Here is a 14,447-nt window from a genome sequence, read left to right on the forward strand (position 1 = left end):
AAAGAAATTAAGCTAGAAATCAATGTCAGAGAGATAAATGGAAATTTATTAAAATTTTGGAGATAAAAAATACTTCTAAATATGGGTCAAAGAAGAAGTCTCAAGAGAAATTTTAAAGTTATTTGAACTAAATGAAAATGAACATGCAATTTATCAAAATTTGATTATATAAAAAAAGCAGTAATTAGTGGGAAATACATTCTATTAAACACATATGTTAAAAAATAAAGATCTAAAGTTAAAAAATCTAAGTTTCTCACTTAGGAAAGCAGTAATATAAGAGCACAAAGAGAGGAATTTAAACCTAAAGTGGAAGAAATGGAATAAAATAAAAATTAGTAAGAAAATAATCGGTGAAATTGGAAATAGAAAAAATAGAAAAAATTTACAATGCCTAATGCTGCTTCTTGGAAAAGATCAATAAAATTAATAAACTTTAACATAGTCTAATTAAGAAAAACAGAGAAAAGACACAAAATGCCAATATTAGAAGCCTAAGTATGATAATTACAACCAATCCCATGGAAATTAAAAGCATTTGAAAGAATACCGTGACAAATTTATGTGTGTAATTTTGGTAGTTTCAATAAAATGGGCCAAATTCTTAAAAGATACAAACTACAAAAATTCATACAAGTACAAATAGACCATTCAAGTAGGCTTTTATCTATATTTTAAAAAATGAATGGGTAATTAACACTTTGACTTTGAAAAATATAGGCATAAGGCTCAGATAGTTTCACTGGTGAACCTATCAAACATTGAACTAAGATATTATACCAGTTCTTTAAGCCTTGCCCAGAAAATGAAAGCAGAGGGAACACTTTTGACTCATCCCGAGTCCAGCCGACCACAACACCAAAAACAGAGAAAGACTGACTACAAACCTATAACTCACATGACTAGAGATGCAAAGGTCTTCACCAAAATATTAGCACATTGCGTATGGTACTCTATAGAAAAATTATACTCATGACCACATGGAATTTACTACAGATATGTAAGGCTGGCTTAATGTTCCAAATCAACCAATGTAATCCAGCATAGCAAGAGGCTGAAGAAGAAAAATGGAGTGATCATGTCAACTGATGCAGAAAGTTCATTTGACAAAATCCACATCCATTCATGTAAAAACCCCTAGCAAACTGGACACAAAAAGGAACTTCCTCACCTGGAGAAGGAACATCCATAAGAAGCCTGTAGTTCATATCAGACTTCCTGTTGAGAAACTGCACCCTTTCCCCCTAAGATCAGGAAAAGGAAAGGTGTTCCCTTTATAAGTCCTATTCAATACTGTATTGGAATGCATACTAGAAAATGAAAAAGAAATTAAAACTATCGAGTTTGGAAGAAATAAAACTGTCTTTGCAGATGACATAATTGTCTATGCAGAAAATCTCAAAGAATTCACAAAAATACTAAAGTAATAGGCAAGTACAGCATGGACAAAGTATGCAAAGTAATGTAAAAATGTTAATGGCCTTTGTACATACCATCATTGAAAAATTGGAATTCACTATTAAATTAGACAATACCATTAACCACAGCACCAAAATATAAAAAATTTAGGTTTGTACTTAATAAAATGTATAAAGAATCAGTAGGCAGAAAGATAATCTAGAAAACAGAAGAATTTTATTTTGCAAAATAAAACCATTTCAATGTAAGGTTTCAAAGTATACTAACAAACTTAAAGTATTGAGCTGAGTGTTACAGAAAAATTAGAGTTAAATGACTTGTTTTAAATGTCAGAAACTTGAATAATATAGTTTCAAATTAAAAACTAACAATTGTAAAAATACAAATTAAAAATCATGTAATAGACTTCTGCCCAAGATGGAGGTATAGATAGATATACTGTGCCTCCTTGCACAACCAAAAGAAGAAAAACAACAAATTTAAAAATAAAAAACCAACTGTAACTGACAGAAAATAGAAATGTATTGAAGTCTGACAACAAAGGAGTTAAAAAAGAAATTTATACAGACCGGTAGGAGGGGCTGAGACAGGCAGCTGGGTGGAGAGGAAGCATGGCAAGGCAGGGGCTGGAGGACCACAACAGGCAAGGTGGTGGCTGGCAGACTGGGAAGTCCAACATCTGTGTGTATATCAACCAGGAGGAATGACTGGCAAGTGAGACAAATAGCACAACCCAGGGTTCTAGTGAGGGGAAATAAAGCCTCAAAATCTCTGACTGAAAACACCTGTGGGGGTTGTGGCTGCAGGAGAAACTTCCAGCCTCACAGGAACTCTCTGTGAGAGTTCATTGGAGAGACCCACAGGGTCCTGGAACATACACAAACCCAACCACCCAGGAATCAGCACCAGAAGGCCCCAATTTGATTGTGGGTAGCAGGGGAAGTGACTGAAAGCCAGCAGAAAGCTGAGCAAACCGCATCATTCTCTCTGGGACCCCAACCTCAAAGACAGTGCCACAATGCAATGACCTAGGTTGCTCAGTCCTGGTGAATACCTGAGGCTCTGTGCCTTACTACGTACCAAGTGTGCCAAGACAAAAAAAATGGCTCAAATAAAAGAACAGATCAGAGCGCCAGAAAAAATACAACTAAACAAAGAAGAAATAGCCAACCTATCAGACACACAGTTCAAAACACTGGTAATCAGGATGCTCACAGAAATGGTAGAATATGGTCACAAAATAGAGGAAGAAGTGAAGGTTATGAAAAGTGAAATAAAGGAAAATGTACAGGGAACCAACAGTGACAGGAAGGAAACTGGGACTCAAATCAACTGTTTGGATGACAAGGAAGAAATAAACATTCAACTAAAACAGAATGAAGAAACAAGGACTCAAAAAAATAAGGAGAGGTGTTCGGAACCACCAGGACAACTTTAAATGTTCCAACATCTGAATTATAGGGGTGCCAGAAGGAGAAGAGGAAGACCAAGAAATTGAAAACTTATTTGAACAAATAATGAAGGAGAACTTCCCAAGTCTGGCCAAGGAAATAGACTTCTAGGAAGTCCAGGAAGCTCAGAGAGTCCCAAAGAAGTTGGGCCCAAGGAAGCACACACCAAGGCACATCGTAATTACATTACCCAAGGTTAGAGATAAGGAGAGAATCTTAGAAGCAGCAAGAGAAAAGGAGACAGTTACCTACAAAGGAGTTCCCATAAGACTATCAGCTGATTTCTTAAAGGATACCTTACAGGCAAGAAGGGGCTGGAGAGAAGTATTCAAAGTCATGAAAGGCAAGGACCTACATCCAAGATTATTGTATCCAGGAAAGCTATTGTTAAGAATGGAAGGGCAGATACAGTCCTTCCAAGATAATGTAAAGTTCAAGGAGTTCATCATCACCAAGCCCTTATTATATGAAATGTTAAAGGAACTTATCTAAGAAAAAGAAGAAGATAAAATATAGGAGCAGTAAAATGACAACAAACTCACAACAATCAACAACTGAACCTAAAAATAAAAACAAAAACAAACTAAGCAAACAACTAGAACAGGAACAGAATCACAGAAATGGAAATCACATAGAAGGTTATCAGTGGGGAAGGGGAGGGGAGAAATGGGGGAAAAGTTACAGGGAATAAGTAGCATAAACAGTAGGTAGAAAATAGGGGGAGGTTAAGAATAGTATAGGAAATGTAGAAGCAAAAGAACTTACATGTGTGACCCATGGACATGAACTAAAGGGAGGGGAATGCAGATGGGAGAAGGTGTGCAGGGTGGAAGGGAATAAAGGGGAGAAAAAATTGGAGAACTGTAACAGCATAATCAATAAAATATACTTAAATATAATGACAAAATAAAAAAAATTTGGAGTGTATAGCAGACTCTCTCTTATCATTAAAGGAAGAACAATCACCTCAACTGATTACATTAGAGAAAAATAAACTGGCACTTCACAGAAGAGGCAATTTAAATGACCAATAGACGTGAAGACCCGTTGAAGCTCCCATGCAATTAAAGAATGCAAACTAACAGGCTGCATCCCTTTATTCAGCTCCTTTGTGAAGTCTGTGTGTGAAGAGAGGGCTCATCAGCCAGAGGTGGGAGAATGCAGTGGTTCAGCCACGAGGAAGGCAGTTTGGTAGCATCTATAAACCATTAAATATTAGGACCCTTTACCTCAACAATTTTACCTTTTGGTTTTCGACACAAGACAAATATTTGTATATATGCAAAACATAACTATATAACTGATATTTTTGTATGTTTTTGGTAATATGAACAATGAAAAAGAACACAAATGGTTTCAATGGAGCATAATTTAAAAATTATGGTGCATCGACTCCAAGAAGTAGTATGCAATGTTAATAAAAATGAGGTAGATGCAATATTTAATCACTTGAAAAAATCCTCTAATAAGTTTAATATTAAAGTTTAAAAAATGGATAATACAATGGGCACGGCTGGGAATATAAGACAGAAAACTGTACTTGAACAAGAATTAAATAAAAAAATAAAAAATGGAAAATATAGAATTGTCTGTACAATGTAATCTCATCCATTAAAAAACAAGACACAAATTATGCATTTAGGAAAACAAATCATGTGTGTAAATACATAGGAGAGACAAAAGGCTGTGCCCACAACACTCAACAGGACCAGGATTGGAAGCTGCAGGGGGTGGGTGGTGAAAAAGACTTCCCTCCTCTACATACATGTTATTTGAATATTCATGACCAGCAATATATAATGTGTTTTTTGTATTAAAAAATCAAACAATGAAACATATTAAGTAATGTTATTTCTGGCCCATCAGTAAAGGTAGGATTTCTAGCCTTTTCCTTGTCAGAGGTAGAATCCACCCAGAGCAGAAAATCAAAGTGCAAATGAAAACACCAGCCTGCACCTGTTTTTGTCATCTTGGTCCCTCCTCTTCCTTTGACGTTGTTAGATCAAGATTCCCAGAGGAAGAATCAGACCCACAACCAGAGATGAGAATAGGCTGGGTGCTGACCCGTCCCCAGGTCAGGTCTGAGGACAAGGCACCCAGATTTGAAAAGTCAGATGCTTACCCAGTATTTTGTACTTTCTAAAGTACTCTCTTTGTGAAGGTAGGTGACCTAGGTGAAGGTAGAGGGAACAAGCCTAAGGGAACAAGGGGGTTCAGAGGTCATGAGAAAAAAAAAACAATTCGCTGCCTCAAAACCTCAGGAAGCACAACCCAGTCCAGATGGCTCTCCAGCAGAGCAGTAGGTATAAGACAAGAGTCTTGTGGGCTGTGGCAGTTGTGCTCACACCAGCGCCTGTCCCTCTGCAGTTTAAAGATCCTCTTCCCTCACTACATATTCCTGCATTTCATTACACTTCACGTGAGTGTACGTGTAAAGCAGGACTAAAGTCAAGGTTTCTATGAGTTTCCAATGACAGGCACTAAAGCAGCCGCACCGCCAGAGAGAAAGTTAAAGGAAGGAAGACAGAGACTGACCTGGTGCTGAAGTTGCTGTGCCCAGTGACCTTCGTCTTGCCCTTGGCTCTGTCTGGGCCTCTGATCCCTACCGTGTCCCCAACCTGATTTCAGCCTAGGCGGCACTGAGCAGGAAGTCTCTAACTTACTCTGAGAAGGCTCCACCCAGAAGGGAAATGAGAAGTGAAAATAACTTTTGGAGTGTTATCAGACATGTCTGCCTCCTCCTGCAGCCCGACATGACTCTCAGCCGTCAATCGGGACATGTTGCAGCAGAAGTAAAAAACGAGGAGGGACGGGGGAAGAGGACACACAGCAATGAGCAGCCCTGCCCTGCAGGATTTCCCTTGTTTGTGCAGAGATACAAAAACATCAGGGAATCCCACGGCTCTCACAGCCCCGACTTTCTGAGAGGGTGCAGGGGAACAGAGTTAGGTCTCCGTGTTTAGACGCAGGGCTGGAGAAGCACCATTCTTGGAGTGATGGTTTCCACGTTTGTTCCCTGAGTCCGACTTTCTCTGGCTGGGACTAAGGGTTGTGGCCCATTTAAATGTAAGATACAGGAGGAGGCTCTACCCTCTCTCCATATACATTCTTTCTTTCCCCCAAAGGAGCAAATATCAATCTGCACAGATTCAATACACTGATGAGGATGTTTCTTTCCCAGAGTGCAGGGTCTCAGTGTGTCCCATATGCTGCACACATGGTATTTCTTGGTCACTTAAATTATATGCTTTGGGGCTTTGAGTTCTTCTTGAGCCATAATGTTTTGGTCTGTGCGCACCTGTTATGTATGAGGGGCAGAGCCTTAGGTGTTCACCAGGGCAGGGTGACCCAGTTGCTGGGTTGTGATGCTGTATGTGGGGGCGGGGTCAGAGAGGGAAAAAAAATGGCGTTTTGCTTTGCTCCACTCTCTCTCAGACTTCTGTCCCCTCTGTGGCTTCCCACAAGCAATTTGGGTCCTTCTGGTGCTGGTTTCCGGGTGTGTGGGCCTGTGTACTTTCCAGGACCCTGTGGGTCTCTCCAACGAACTCTCTGTGGGCCTGGGAGCTTCTCCCAGCCCCTCTACCCCGAAAATGTCTTTCCAGTTTGTGCTTTCAGGCTCTAATTCCTGCTGGGGCCCTAGCCTGAGCCGTCTGTCTCACTGTTCTCCTTCACTTGGTTTATCTGCACGTGAATGTGTGACCATGGTCAACAAGCCACCCTGCACCCTCACTGGGTCTGCCCATCGCCACTCCATGCCTGGGATCCACCAACCGCCTCCACCTTCACTCCTGGGTTCGTGGGACCAAACAATCTTTCCTGCCCCACCCCACTCTGCCGCTGACTCCGCCCCTCTTACCGGTCTGGCTGGGTGGTTTGTTGTTGTCAGACTTCTGTACAGTTCAATTTTCAATGTTTTGGCTGCATTTTTGTTTCTAAAACTTCACTGTCTTTAAATTTAGTTGTGGGAGGGGGCACAGTGTTTCCACCTATGCCTCCATCTTGGCCGGAAGTCCCTGGTCACCAGTGTTTTGAACACTGCATCTGATAGGTTGGCTATCTCTTGTTCACTTAGAAGTATTGGCACTGGGTCTTTGAGCTGTTCTTGAGCCATAATGTTTTGGTCTGTCCACGCTTGTTATGTATGAGGGGTGGAGCCTTAGGTGTTCACCAGGGTGGGGTGACCCAGTTGCTGGGTTGTGACACTGTATGTGGGGGCGGGGTCAGAGAGGGGCAATGGAGCTTGTTCCATGCTCTCTGTTGGATTTTGGTTTTCTCTGATGCTTGCAGCAAGCAAACTGGCCCCCTCCGCACCCCCCCGCCCCGTGCTGGCTCCTGGGTATGTGGGCCTGTGCACCCTCCAGGACCCTGTGGGTCTCTTCAACAAACACTCTGTGAGCCTGGGAGTTTCTCCCAGCACCTTGACCCTGAAAGTTTTTCCAATTGGTGCTTTTAGGCTTTAATTCCCATTGCTGGGGCCCTAGCCTGTGCAGTCTGTCTCACTGCTTGCTCCTTCAACTTGTTTATCTGCGTGTGAATGTGTGACCGCGGTCAGCCACCTGCCCTGCGCCCCAACTGGGTCCACCCATTGGCACCCCACGCCTGGGATCTGCCGACCGCCGCCTGAGCTCCTGGGTCGGTCTGGTTGATTTTTCCTGCCTGGCCCTGCTCTGCCAGCTGCTGACTATGCCCCTCTTACTGGTCTGGCTGAACGGTTCATTGTTGTTGGACTTCCGTACAGTTCAATCTCCTGTGTTTTGGTTGCGTTTTTGTTACTAAAAGTTTGTTGTCTTTAAACTTGGTTGTGTGAGGAGGCACAGTGTTTCCACCTATGCCTCCATCTTAGCCAGAAGTAGAAAATGTTTTTGATTCAAAAAACAATGTCATATGAGGCCAAGTTAGGACCCAGACAAGAGCATCTTCAGAAGCACCCCTAACAGTCCTGCTGGACTGATGTGAAGGAAAGAAAGAATTACTTGGGGCATTTTCCCAGGTGGCAAGGAGCACTGACAACAGGGACAATTCCTGTTTTCAGGGAAGTTCCCTGAACTACAGGGCCTGGAAACATGGAAAGGAGGAGAGGCAGTGACTGAAGAGGGACACAGGGTAGAGGACTTGGGGAGGAGATGGGCTTCCTTAGCTTCCCCAGGAGCAGCTTCCAATCAGACACCAGTAGTGGGCTGAGTCTCCAGCCTTGGAGACCCTCTGGGACAGAGGCTTGTCCCTGAGATGAGGAAGGGAACCCAGACTCAAGAATTCACAGGCAGGAGGAAGAAAGCAGTGGCAACAGCAGCAACTGGGCCAGAGGATGGAGACCTGCTGCACCCCTGTGGATGCAGGAATGAAGAGGGAGGGGCGCCTGGACCTAGGTGGAAACACTCAGGCCCTACCTCAATGTCCCCTTCTAGGAGGTGGCCCATCAACCAGCAGGGCTCCTTGTCTTCCTAACCTCCCTTCTTCTTGGGGACACTCTAAAGCTGGGAGTTCTGTGAAAGGTGAGTTTGCTCCCTGGCAGGTCTCCCTGGGCTCCCCATGCTGGAGAGGCCAGGGCTCTGTGCTCCTCAGAGCTCAAGTGCACAGGGACAGCAGCAGGCTCTGGGGTAGTGTGTGTGCAAGCTGTTGATTGGAGCAGTCAGAGGTCATGTGGATAAGTCCACTTCCGGGGTTCAGATTTGGGGATTATTTTTGGCACACATCTAAGCCATGTCCCTTGATCCAGATTTTACCAGAAAAAACACTGGTATTTTGAAGTTTCTCTATGACCTTTTCGTTTCTGGCATTACCCTCTTGCCCCCCAGAAAGACTGGTTGCTTGACTTTGCTGACCAGGAAGAAGGTGGACTTTCTACTAAAGTTTTGACCACCTCTCACGGCTGTAGCTGCTCCGAGTCCAGTGATAGTACTCTAGCAACATCACGTGTTTGCTGCTTGTGAGATTTGACTTCCTTGCAGAATTGTCCTGTTTTTATTCACTTTCTTGAGTTTCAAGCTTTGTTCTCCAAATATTATCCAGGGTTTCCAGCTGTTTTCTGTAAGAGGATGGCTCATTAGGAACTCACTCCTACAGATCAGAAGCAGAAAGCTTCATCCTTGCAAGTAAGCAGCAGGTCAGCTCTGCCCATTCCCACACTCAGCCCTGTTCTGGCTTCTGGAGACACCAGTGGGTCCAGTGCCCCTGAGCCCTTGTTCACCAAGCAGGAGAGATGCTACTGTGTTGGGAACCACTCTGCCTGGTTTTAAGAGTTGTAACTGCCCCCCCGTGGCTAAGGCTGAGTGAGTGACCTTTGGACTGTGAGCCACTAAGGAGACAAAGCTTGTCTCCCTGGCAGCAGTACTGATTCTGCTTCATCCTCTGCCCCCCTAGCTTGGTCGGTTAGTCAATGACGGGTATGAGCCCTCAGAGGGGGGGTCAACCTAAGCCAGACATGGCCACTTGGGAGGCCCTCAAGGAAGGACTTGGGGGGCTGCCGCAAAGAGGGAATGATGGACACTTGCCCCCCAGCTATTCTGACATAGCCTGAGTCCCCATTTCTGTGTGGGAGAAGCACTTCCTGGCTTTAATCCACTTAAGCCTAAAAACCTATGACGGGGAAGGTGGTGCATCCCTTTGCTGGCTATAGTGGGTTCCAGGGTGATTGGGCATAAGAAAGAGTTCCTAAGGTCCTGTGAGGCCTGCTTTGCTAAGAGTGCTTTCAGTCACATAAGGGTCTGAGCAGAAAATGAGTATGTCTCCCATACTCATGTTTTTTGAACCACCCCCCTTACATGAAAGACACTGACTCAGATTAAGCCCTGAGATTTCTTTGAAATGTTATCTACTGTCGGATCCTTGCCTTCTGACATTGATTGATGAGCTTTACCTGTATTCTTATGTGTTCTGAACCTAATAAGAGCCATTGAAGAAGAGGCTCTTGGTCTTTCTTCTTTGAGAGATTGACCACCTCTCCTCCCCAAGCAGATCATGTCTGGGTAGTATTATTTTCATCCATGGTGGATGGGGGGACTTGTGGGCAAAGTTGCCCCCACACTGCTGTGTGGAGCATCAGAGGCACATACTTGTTAGGAGAGACACAAACGAGACTAGATGCACTTTGCACTTCTGTGCTCACTGGAGCAGAAACACACAACTATTTAGAATGGTCTCCTTTATAAACAAAATAAGACAGCAAGCAATAAGTCTGGTGAAAAAACAAGGTGTATTCTAGAGTTTCATTTGGAGGGAATACTTTACAAACCACCCATAATGATGAGACAGGTAAGACGTTGCTGAGAAGAATTTTAGGATTTATTTTTAATTACAGATCACATGATAACCCTCCAGGTGATCTGTAACATTTGGAATCATGATTCAAATTGATCATGACTCCAAATCCATTGGAATCATGATAGCAATTGCATTTCGAAGTATTTGAATTTTCCAGCTTTCCTCCTGTTATTGATTTCTCGTTTTATAACATCATGGTAGTAGAATGGGCTCCATGGTTGGTATGGTGTGACTTGGGACCCAAATCAGGTAAAATGGCCAACTGAGCTCTCTGGCCACATAGTATGAGGGACTCTACTCTGCAGATGGGAAGAACCACTAGTTGGGGTCTCTCTTTAGGGACTGCTATATGAAGAATGCAGTCTACCAAGGTCTGAGTCCTGGGTGCCATTAGCCCCACTTTTGCTTGAGTTTCTTTTATTTTCTTTTTTAAAATATATTTTATTCATTGTATTATACAGTTGTCCCATTTCTCCCCTTTCACTCCCTTCTGCCCTGCACACCTCCTCCGACCCACACCCCACCATTTAATGTCCATGGGTTGTACATATAAGTCCTTTGGCTTCTACATTTCCTTTACTATTCTTACCCTCCCCCTTTTCATTTTCTACCTACCATCTATGCTACTTATTTTCTGTACCTTTTCCCTCCTCTCTCTTTCTTCCACTCCCTTGTTGATAACCCTCCATGTGATCTCCATTTCTGTGTTTCTGTTCCTATTCTAGTTGTTTGCATAGTTTGCTTTTGTTTTTGTTTTAGGTGTGGTTGATAATGATTGTGAGTTTGCAGCCATTTTACTGTTCATATTTTTCTTCTTTTTCTTAGATAAATTCCTTTAACATTTCATATAATAAGGGCTTGGTGATGATGAACTTCTTTAACTTGATGTTATCTGAGAAGCACTTTTTCTGCCCTTCTATTCTAAATGAAAGCTTTGCTGGATAGAGCAATCTTGGATAAAGACCCTTGCTTTTCATGACTTGAAATACTTCTTTCCAAGCCCCGTCTTGCCTGTAAGGTCTCTTTTGAGAAATCAGCTGACAGTCTGACGGGCACTCCTTTGTAGGTAACTGTTTCCTTTTCTCTTGCTGCTTCTAGCATTCTCTCCTTAATTTTAATCATGGGTAATGTAATTATGATGTGCTTTGGTGAGTTCCTCCTTGGGTCCAACTTCTTTGGGACTCTCTGAGCTTCCTGCTCTTCCTGAAACTCTATTTCCCTCGCCAGATTGGGGAAGTTCCCCTTTATTATTTGTTCAAATAACTTTCCCACTTGTTGCTCTTCCTCTTGTTCTCCTGGCACCCCTATAATTTGGATGCTGGAATATTTAAAGATGTCCTGGAGGTTCCTGGAGGTTCCTTTCCTCACTTTTTTGATTTCTTATTTCTTTATACTTTTATGGTTGGATATTTCTTTCTTTCTTCTGGTCCACACTGTTGACTTGAGTCTCAGTTTTCTTCCCATCACTATTGGTTCCCTGTACATTTTCCTTTATTTCACTTAGTGTAACCTTCATTTTTGCATCTAATTTGCCACCAAATTCAACCAATTCTGTGAGCATCCTGATTAGCAGTGTTTTGAACTGTGTGTCTGATAGGTTGGCTATCTCTTTATCACGTAGTTGCATTTTTTTCTGGAGCTTTGCTCTGTTTTTTTACTTGGGCCACTTTTTTTTGTCTTGATGCACCTGTTACGTAGTGAGGAGAGGAGCCTCAGGTGTTCACCAGGGTAGGGCAACCCTCATCTCTGGTTGGTGACACTGTATATGGGGAAGGGGTCTGAGAAGAAACAATGGCATTTGCTCTGCTCTCTGACGGCTTTCAGAAACCTCCTCCACCACCCACCAGCATATTGGGCCCTTCTGGTGCTGCATCTTGGGTTGGTGGGTTTGTGCATTTCTAGGACCCTGTGGGTCTCTCCAACAAATGCTCCTGTGAGGCTGGGAGTTTCTCACACTGCCATCTCAGTCCCCACAGGTATTTTCAGTCAGTGGTTTGAGGCTCTATTTCCCTGTGCTGGGACCCTGGGTTTTGCAGTCCCCAGTTACACCTGGTTTATCTGCACTTGAATGTGGGACTGCCTGGGCCACCAGCCACCACCTTGCTGGCCAGCCTTGCCCACTTTGCTCAACAATCTGACATCTTGCTGGGTCCACTAGCTACTGCCTTGCTCTGAGTCCTCTCTGCCAGGTTGCAAGACTCTGCCCCTCCTATAGGTCTGGATGAATGTGTCTTCTTTAACTCCTTGATTGTCAGACTTCCATACAATTTGATTTTCTGTCAGTTCTGGTTGTTTTTTTGTTTTTAAATTGTCGTTGTCCTTCTTTTGGTTGTACAAGGAAGCACAGTGTGTCTACCTATGCCTCCATCTTGACCGGAAGTCTTGCTTGAGTTCATATTAGTCATCTGGTAGAAATGACTAATAAAATGACTAATATAATGACTCTTGCTTGAGTTTCTATTAGTTAGCTGTTAGCCAGAAATCACCTAGCTTGTGCCTAAGCCAGACTGCTGAATCACATGGAGATGTAATTTCAATTATAACTCTTGAAATTTAAATTTATGCAGATGGTACCAGCCGCTGTCATTCACCTCTCCACCAGAATTATGATATTACTTTCAACTTACTATTTTCACTAAAGAAAACTTCAGCTTCAGAGCCTTCCAGCTGGCCTTTCCTAGGAGTGTCGTTGTTATTTCCTTGGTTAAAGAATGATAGAATAAAAAACCAGGTTGGCCAACTGCTATGAATGTCTTGACTATACCTCTGGGAACTTGGGAAATGACTGCTGGATGGATGAATGGATCAAGTATTAGGTGGACATTACCTTACCTCCATAAGTGTATTTTAACAGGTGGTGTTTTGGGTCCCCAAATGTGAAATGAGACACTGTATTAATAACCTTTAAAATTTCTATTATTTTCTTTGTTTTGAATATGGTCGCTTGAATAAATGGCCATAGGCCCCTTTGGCAAAGAACTCAGGGAATGACTACTGTGTACATTTGCACCCTCCTTTCTGATAAAAACAGCCCTCACTTCCAACAATAGCTTGTGGAGCAAGGATTGGCTGAGGTCTATAAAGTAGGCAAGGGATGTTGTCTTTTCTTTCACATAGCACCTGAATCATCTGACCATCTTTTAAAAATATCTTTTGGTGGAACACATGAAGCACTATCCTGTTGGCTGCTCTGTCTTGCCTGTGAGAACACCATCTTCTAGGAGCTACTTCCTTAGACATCTATGGGTCAGGGTCCCTGGTTGTCATTCTAAGCTTGCTGCTCATTATGGAGATTACTCATCTTTCTCTGACAATTTAGTGCTGCCAAATAGCTTAAATTACTCTGGAATACTAACATTTGCTTTGTCACGAGGGAATCCAGGTCTGTACATGATTGCTACATTATTCCAGCCTACAGAGGACAGTCCCACCAGAGCATCTTAAGGATGCAGGTGCCCTCTTAACAGTGCATTCCTTATGCTCATTAAGGTGGTGTCTCTGAGGTCTCCTGAGGGCACCGTCACCTGAAGGATGTGTTTTCCAGCTGTAGAGAGTAGAGCCATGCCATCTTCCTAAGGGTTGTGAGTGCCCCAACTCCATTTTGCTGGCCATGGCAAGTCTAGTATTCCTTCTTTCACTTTATCTAGTGTGCACGGTGCTTCATAGCAAGCTACTAAGAACCACCAAGAATCATTGCCTTTAGAACTTGCCAGGCTAATGAATCTCTGTGGCCCAGGAGAGTCTGCCTGTATCAGCAGCCTCCACTGCCAATCAGTGAGTGGTACCTTGTAACATTGCTTTTCCAGGATCCAGTCCCACACAAATCTCCTAGTCCTGCAGCTCTGCTGAACTGTTCAGCTAGCAGTCTTATCTCTTATATTTCTAGTTTAGTTATGCTGAGGAAAATGTGCATAATCTTAAATGGGGGCGGGGGTAAGACAGGGGTCTCTACCAAAAGGGACAAGGGACCATTTTGGAAGTCTGTGGGATCAGAGAAATCTACAGTTCAGGGTTTAGGTGTATCTACCTAGAAAATCCCATTCTGAGTCTCAGAGCTTCATGCTTTCTTTATCAGGGCCTTGACTTTGACTCAAGAGGCCATGCTGAGCTTAGAACTCAGTCTTCTCTGAAGTTCTATCAGTCTTGAAATTAGAGGCTGTGTTAGGCCTTCCTTAGTGCCTGACTTCTATCTGTAAGTAATAATCAATATACTTAAGCCTCACATGTACTCAATACTTAACACATTAGTGATGTTTAGAAATAACCACTAAGTTATACAGTTCTTAGGGTTACTATATCTCCCTTTGTGAATGCTAG

The 14,447-nt window shown here is 43.0% G+C and overlaps 1 protein-coding gene across 1 annotated transcript in view; it reads right to left on the minus strand.

The window, feature by feature from the left end:
• LOC118999171 (nuclear body protein SP140-like protein) overlaps positions 1-5,509 on the minus strand; it is a 61,333-nt gene extending 55,824 nt beyond the window's left edge. The window contains exon 1 of the mRNA XM_037063570.1: positions 5,406-5,509. The gene's annotated coding sequence lies outside the window, so the exon portion shown is untranslated. The remainder of the gene's footprint in view (positions 1-5,405) is intronic.
• Between the last annotated feature and the right edge of the window lie 8,938 nt (positions 5,510-14,447).

This window comes from Sturnira hondurensis, unplaced genomic scaffold (genome assembly GCF_014824575.4).
Source record: "Sturnira hondurensis isolate 20B ecotype Veracruz unplaced genomic scaffold, ASM1482457v3 Scaffold0014615, whole genome shotgun sequence".
NCBI classification, from domain to species: Eukaryota; Metazoa; Chordata; class Mammalia; order Chiroptera; family Phyllostomidae; genus Sturnira; species Sturnira hondurensis.